The sequence below is a fragment of the Schistocerca gregaria genome, unplaced genomic scaffold, assembly GCF_023897955.1.
Source record: "Schistocerca gregaria isolate iqSchGreg1 unplaced genomic scaffold, iqSchGreg1.2 ptg000313l, whole genome shotgun sequence".
Classification (NCBI taxonomy): domain Eukaryota; kingdom Metazoa; phylum Arthropoda; class Insecta; order Orthoptera; family Acrididae; genus Schistocerca; species Schistocerca gregaria.
Genome location: NW_026061791.1, coordinates 2704467 through 2711720, shown reverse-complemented (window position 1 = coordinate 2711720; position 7254 = coordinate 2704467).

The following is a 7254-nucleotide window of genomic DNA, read 5'->3' as shown; positions in this document are numbered from 1 at the left end:
ATTTGTTATCGAATCGACTTAAAGCCAGAACGTCACATTGGCCGCTCTTCTCTCTGGAACGGTTGTACTTATCGTCTGCAAAGCTATGTCGCGTGCTGCGGTATGCGGAGACACTAAAAGCACCATAGTAAAACACGGATGAAGCTTCTAAGTTGATGTAATAGCCTGTAAGAAGTAGTACAATACAAGTTTTAGGTATCGATTATTGACTTTTTAGCTGACTTTCGTGCCTTGGACATTAGCTAGGACCTTAAGATACTACATGAAAGGAGGACTAGCAGCCGACTTGCACGGGAGAATGTGAAAAGTGTTCATATGTAGTAAAAACCTGAGAAATCTGTCCGTTTTCGTCATTTGTTATCGAATCGACTTAAAGCCAGATCGTCAAATTGGCCCCTCCTTTCTCTGAAACGGTTGTACTTATCGTCTGCAAAGCTATGTCGCGTGCTGCGGTATGCGGAGACTCTAAAAGCACCATAGTAGAACACAGATGAAGCTTCTAAGTTGATGTAACAGCCAGTAAGAAGTAGTACAATTCAAGTTTTAGGTATCGATTATTGACTTTTTAGCTGGCTTTGGTGCCTTGGACATGAGCTAGGACTTTAAGATTCTGCTTTAAAGGAGGACTAGCAGCTGAGTTGCACGGGAGAATGTGAAAAGTATTCATATGTAGTAAAAACCTCAGAAATCCCTCCGTTTTCGTCATTTGTTATCGAATCGACTTAAAGCCAGATCGTCACATTGACCGCTCTTCTCTCCGTAACGGTTGTACTTATCGTCTGCAAAGCTATGTCGCGTGCTGCGGTATGTGGAGACAATAAAATCACCATAGTAGAACACAGATGAAGTTTTAAGTCGATGTAATAGCCAGTAAGAAGTAGTACAATTCAAGTTTTAGGTATCGATTATTGACTTTTTAGCTGGCTTTGGTTATCTGGACATGAGCTATGACCTTAAGATTCTGCATGAAAGGAGGACTAGCAGCCGAGTTGCACGGGAGAATGTGAAAAGTGTTCATATGTAGTAAAAACCTGAGAAATCCGTCCGTTTTCGTCATTTGTTATCGAATCGACTTAAAGCCAGATCGTCACATTGGCCGCTCTTCTCTCTGAAACGGCTGTACGTATCGTCTTCAAAGTTATGTCGCGTGCTGCGGTATGCGGAGACACTAAAAGCACCATAGTAGAACACAGATGAAGCTTCTAAGTTGATGTAATAGCCAGTTAGAAGTAGTACAATTCAAGTTTTAGGTATCGATTATTGATTTTTTAGCTGGCTTTGGTGCCTTGGTCATGAGTTAGGACCTTAAGATTCTGCATCAAAAGGAGGACTAGCAGCCGAGTTGCACGGGAGAATGTGAAAAGTGTTCATATGTAGTAAAAACCTGACAAATCCGTCCGTTTTCGTCATTTGTTATCCAATCTACTTAAAGCCAGATCGTCACATTGGCTGCTCTTCTCTCTGAAACGGTTGTACTTATCGTCTGCAAAGCTATGTCGCGTGCTGCGGTATGCGGAGACACTAAAAGCACCATAGTAGAACACAGATGAAGCTTCTAAGTTGATGTAATAGCCAGTAAGAAGTAGTACAATTCAAGTTTTAGGTATCAATTATTGACTTTTTAGCTGGCTTTGGTGCCTTGGACATGAGCTACGACCTTAAGATTCTGCATGAAAGGAGGACTAGCAGCCGAGTTGCACGGGAGAATCTGAAAAGTGTTCATATGTAGTAAAAACCTGAGAAATCCGTCCGTTTTCGTCATTTGTTATCGAATCGACCTAAAGCCAGATCGTCACATTGGCCGCTCTTCTCTCTGAAACGGTTGTACTTATCGTCTGCAAAGCTATGTCGTATGCTGCGGTAGGCGGAGACACTGAAACCACCACAGTAGAACACAGATGAAGCTTCTAATTTGATGTAATAGCCAGTAAGAAATAGTACAATTCAAGTTTTAGGTATCGATTATTGACTTTTTAGCTGGCTTTGATGCCTTGGACATGAGCTAGGACCTTAAGAATCTGCATGAAAGGAGGACTAGCAGCCGAGTTGCAGGGAAGAATGTGAAAAGTGTTCATATGTAGTAAAAACCTGAGAAATCCGTCCGTTTTCGTCATTTGTTATCGAATCGACTTAAAGCCAGATCGTCACATTGGCCGCTCTTCTCTCTGAAACGGTTGTACTAATCGTCTGCAAAGCTATGTCGCGTGCTGCGGTATGCGGAGACTCTAAAAGCACCATAGTAGAACACAGATGAAGCTTCTAAGTTGATGTAATAGCTAGTAAGAAGTAGTACAATTCAAGTTTTAGGTACTGATTATTTACTTTTTAGCTGGCTTTGGTGCGTTGGACATGAGCTATGACCTTAAGATTCTGCATGAAAGGAGGACTAGCAGCCGAGTTGCATGGGAGAATGTGAAAAGTGTTCATATGTAGTAAAAACCTGAGAAATCCGTCCGTTTTCGTCATTTGTGATCGAATCGACTTAAAGCCAGATCGTCACATTGGCCGCTCTTCTCTCTGGAACGGTTGTACTTATCGTCTGCAAAGCTATGTCGCGTGCTGCGGTATGCGGAGACACTAAAAGCACCATAGTAGAACACAGATGAAGCTTCTAAGTTGATGTAATAGCCAGTTAGAAGTAGTACAATTCAAGTTTTAGGTATCGATTATTGATTTTTTAGCTGGCTTTGGTGACTTGGACATGAGCTAGGACCTTAAGATTCTGCATCAAAAGGAGGACTAGCAGCCGAGTTGCACGGGAGAATGTGAAAAGTGTTCATATGTAGTAAAAACCTGAGAAATCCGTCCGTTTTCGTCATTTGTTATCCAATCTACTTAAAGCCAGATCGTCACATTGGCCGCTCTTCTCTCTGAAACGGTTGTACTTATCGTCTGCAAAGCTATGTCGCGTGCTGCGGTATGCGGAGACACTAAAAGCACCATAGTAGAACACAGATGAAGCTTCTAAGTTGATGTAATAGCCAGTAAGAAGTAGTACAATTCAAGTTTTAGGTATCGATTATTGACTTTTTAGCTGGCTTTGATGCCTTGGACATGAGCTACGACCTTAAGATTCTGCATGAAAGGAGGACTAGCAGCCGAGTTGCACGGGAGAATGTGAAAAGTGTTCATATGTAGTAAAAACCTGAGAAATCCGTCCGTTTTCGTCATTTGTTATCGAATCGACTTAAAGCCAGATCGTCACATTGGCCGCTCTTCTCTCTGAAACGGCTGTACGTATCGTCTTCAAAGCTATGTCGCGTGCTGCGGTATGCGGAGACACTAAAAGCACCATAGTAGAACACAGATGAAGCTTCTAAGTTGATGTAATAGCCAGTTAGAAGTAGTACAATTCAAGTTTTAGGTATCGATTATTGATTTTTTAGCTGGCTTTGGTGCCTTGGACATGAGTTAGGACCTTAAGATTCTGCATCAAAAGGAGGACTAGCAGCCGAGTTGCACGGGAGAATGTGAAAAGTGTTCATATGTAGTAAAAACCTGACAAATCCGTCCGTTTTCGTCATTTGTTATCCAATCTACTTAAAGCCAGATCGTCACATTGGCTGCTCTTCTCTCTGAAACGGTTGTACTTATCGTCTGCAAAGCTATGTCGCGTGCTGCGGTATGCGGAGACACTAAAAGCACCATAGTAGAACACAGATGAAGCTTCTAAGTTGATGTAATAGCCAGTTAGAAGTAGTACAATTCAAGTTTTAGCTATCGATTATTGATTTTTTAGCTGGCTTTGGTGACTTGGACATGAGCTAGGACCTTAAGATTCTGCATCAAAAGGAGGACTAGCAGCCGAGTTGCACGGGAGAATGTGAAAAGTGTTCATATGTAGTAAAAACCTGAGAAATCCGTCCGTTTTCGTCATTTGTTATCCAATCTACTTAAAGCCAGATCGTCACATTGGCTGCTCTTCTCTCTGAAACGGTTGTACTTATCGTCTGCAAAGCTATGTCGCGTGCTGCGGTATGCGGAGACACTAAAAGCACCATAGTAGAACACAGATGAAGCTTCTAAGTTGATGTAATAGCCAGTAAGAAGTAGTACAATTCAAGTTTTAGGTATCGATTATTGACTTTTTAGCTGGCTTTGGTGCCTTGGACATGAGCTACGACCTTAAGATTCTGCATGAAAGGAGGACTAGCAGCCGAGTTGCACGGGAGAATGTGAAAAGTGTTCATATGTAGTAAAAACCTGAGAAATCCGTCCGTTTTCGTCATTTGTTATCGAATCGACTTAAAGCCAGATCGTTACATTGGCCGCTCTTCTCTCTGAAACGGTTGTACGTATCGTCTTCAAAGCTGTGTCGCGTGCTGCGGTATGCGGAGACACTAAAAGCACCATAGTAGAACACAGATGAAGCTTCTAAGTTGATGTAATAGCCAGTAAGAAGTAGTACAATTCAAGTTTTAGGTATCGATTATTGACTTTTTAGCTGGCTTTGGTGCCTTGGACATGAGCTAGGACCTTAAGATTCTGCATGAAAGGAGGACTAGCAGCCGAGTTGCACGGGAGAATCTGAAAAGTGTTCATATGTAGTAAAAACCTGAGAAATCCGTCCGTTTTCGTCATTTGTTATCGAATCGACTTAAAGCCAGATCGTCACATTGGCCGCTCTTCTCTCTGAAACGGTTGTACTTATCGTCTGCAAAGCTATGTCGTATGCTGCGGTAGGCGGAGACACTGAAACCACCACAGTAGAACACAGATGAAGCTTCTAAGTTGATGTAATAGCCAGTAAGAAGTAGTACAATTCAAGTTTTAGGTACTGATTATTTACTTTTTAGCTGGCTTTGGTGCCTTGGACATGAGCTAGGACATTAAGATTCTGCATGAAAGGAGGACTAGCAGCCGCGTTGCACGGGAGAATGTGAAAAGTGTTCATATGTAGTAAAAACCTGAGAAATCCGTCCGTTTTCGTCATTTGTTATCGAATCGACTTAAAGCCAGATCGTCACATTGGCCGCTATTCTCTCTGAAACGGTTGTACTTATCGTCTGAAAAGCTATGTCGCGTGCTGCGGTATGTGGAGACAATAAAATCACAATAGTAGAACACAGATGAAGTTTTAAGTCGATGGAATAGCCAGTAAGAAGTAGTACAATTCGAGTTTTAGGTATCGATTATTGACTTTTTAGCTGGCTTTGGTTATCTGGACATGAGCTATGACCTTAAGATTCTGCATGAAAGGAGGACTAGCAGCCTAGTTGCACGGGAGAATGTGAAAAGTGTTCATATGTAGTAAATACCTGAGAAATCCGTCCGTTTTCGTCATTTGTTATTGAATCGACTTAAAGCCAGATCGTCACATTGGCCGCTCTTCTCTCTGAAACGGTTGTACGTATCGTCTTCAAAGCTATGTCGCGTGCTGCAGTATGCGGAGACACTAAAAGCACCATAGTAGAACACAGATGAAGCTTCTAAGTTGATGTAATAGCCAGTAATATATAGTACCATTCAAGTTTTAGGTATCGATTATTGACTTTTTAGCTGGCTTTGGTTATCTGGACATGAGCTATGACCTTAAGATTGTGCATGAAAGGAGGACTAGCTGCCGAGTTGCACGGGAGAATATGAAAAGTGTTCATATGTAGTAAAAACCTGAGAAATCCGTCCGTTTTCGTCATTTGTTATCGAATCGACTTAAAGCCCGATCGTCACATTGGCCGCTCTTCTCTCTGAAACGGTTGAACTTATCGTCTGCAAAGCTATGTCGTATGCTGCGGTATGTGGAGACACTAAAACCACCACAGTAGAACACAGATGAAGCTTCTAAGTTGATGTGATAGCCAGTATGAAGTAGTACAATTCAATTTTTAGGTATCGATTATAGACTTTTTAGCTGGCTTTGGTGCCTTGGACATGAGCTAGGAACTTAAGATTCTGCATTAAAGGAGGACTAGCAGCCGCGTTGCACGGGAGAATGTGAAATGTGTTCATATGTAGTAGAAACCTGAGAAATCCGTTCGTTTTCGTCATTTGTTATCGAATCGACTTAAAGCCCGATCGTCACATTGGCCGCTCTTCTCTCTGAAACGGTTGTACTTATCGTTTGCAAAGCTATGTCGTATGCTGCGGTATGCGGAGACACTAAAACCACCACAGTAGAACACAGATGAAGCTTCTAAGTTGATGTAATACCCAGTAAGAAGTAGTACAATTCAAGTTTAAGGTATTGATTATTGACTTTTTAGCTGGCTTTGGTGCCTTGGACATGAGCTAGGACCTTAAGAATCTGCATGAAAGGAGGACTAGCAGCCGAGTTACACGGGAGAATGTAAAAAGTGTTCATATGTAGTAAAAACCTGAGAAATCCGTCCGTTTTCGTCATTTGTTATCGAATAGACTTAAAGCCAGATCGTAACATTGGCCGCTCTTCTCTCTGAAACGGTTGTACTTATCGTCTGCAAAGCTATTTCGCGTGCTGCGGTACGCGGAGACTCTAAAAGCACTATAGTAGAACACAGATGAAGCTTCTAAGTTGATGTAATAGCCTGTAAGAAGTAGTACAATTCAAGTTTTAGGTATCGATTATTGACTGTTTAGCTGGCTTTGGTGCCTTGGACATGAGCTAGGACCTTAAGATTCCCCATGAAAGGAGGACTAGCAGCCAAGTTGCACAGGAGAATGTGAAATGTGTTCATATGTAGTAAAAACCTGAGAAATCCGTCAGTTTTCGTCATTTGTTATCGAATCGACTTAAAGCCAGATCGTCACTTGGCGTCTCTTATCCCTGAAACGGTTGTACTTATCGTCTGCAAAGCTATGTCGCGTGCTGCAGTATGCGGAGACACTAAAAGCACCATAGTAGAACACAGATGAAGCTTCTAAGTTGATGTAATAGCCAGTAAGAAGTAGTACAATTCAAGTTTTAGGTACTGATTATTTACTTTTTAGCTGGCTTTGCTGCCTTGAACATGAGCTAGGACCTTAAGATTCTGCATGAAAGGAGGACTAGCAGCCGAATTGCATGGGATAATGTGAAATGTGTTCATATGTAGTAAAAACCTGAGAAATCCGTCCGTTTTCGTCATTTGTTATCGAATCGACTTAAAGCCCGATCGTCACATTGGCCGCTCTTCTCTCTGAAACGGTTGAACTTATCGTCTGCAAAGCTATGTCGTATGCTGCGGTATGTGGAGACACTAAAACCACCACAGTAGAACACAGATGAAGCTTCTAAGTTGATGTGATAGCCAGTATGAAGTAGTACAATTCAATTTTTAGGTATTGATTATTGACTTT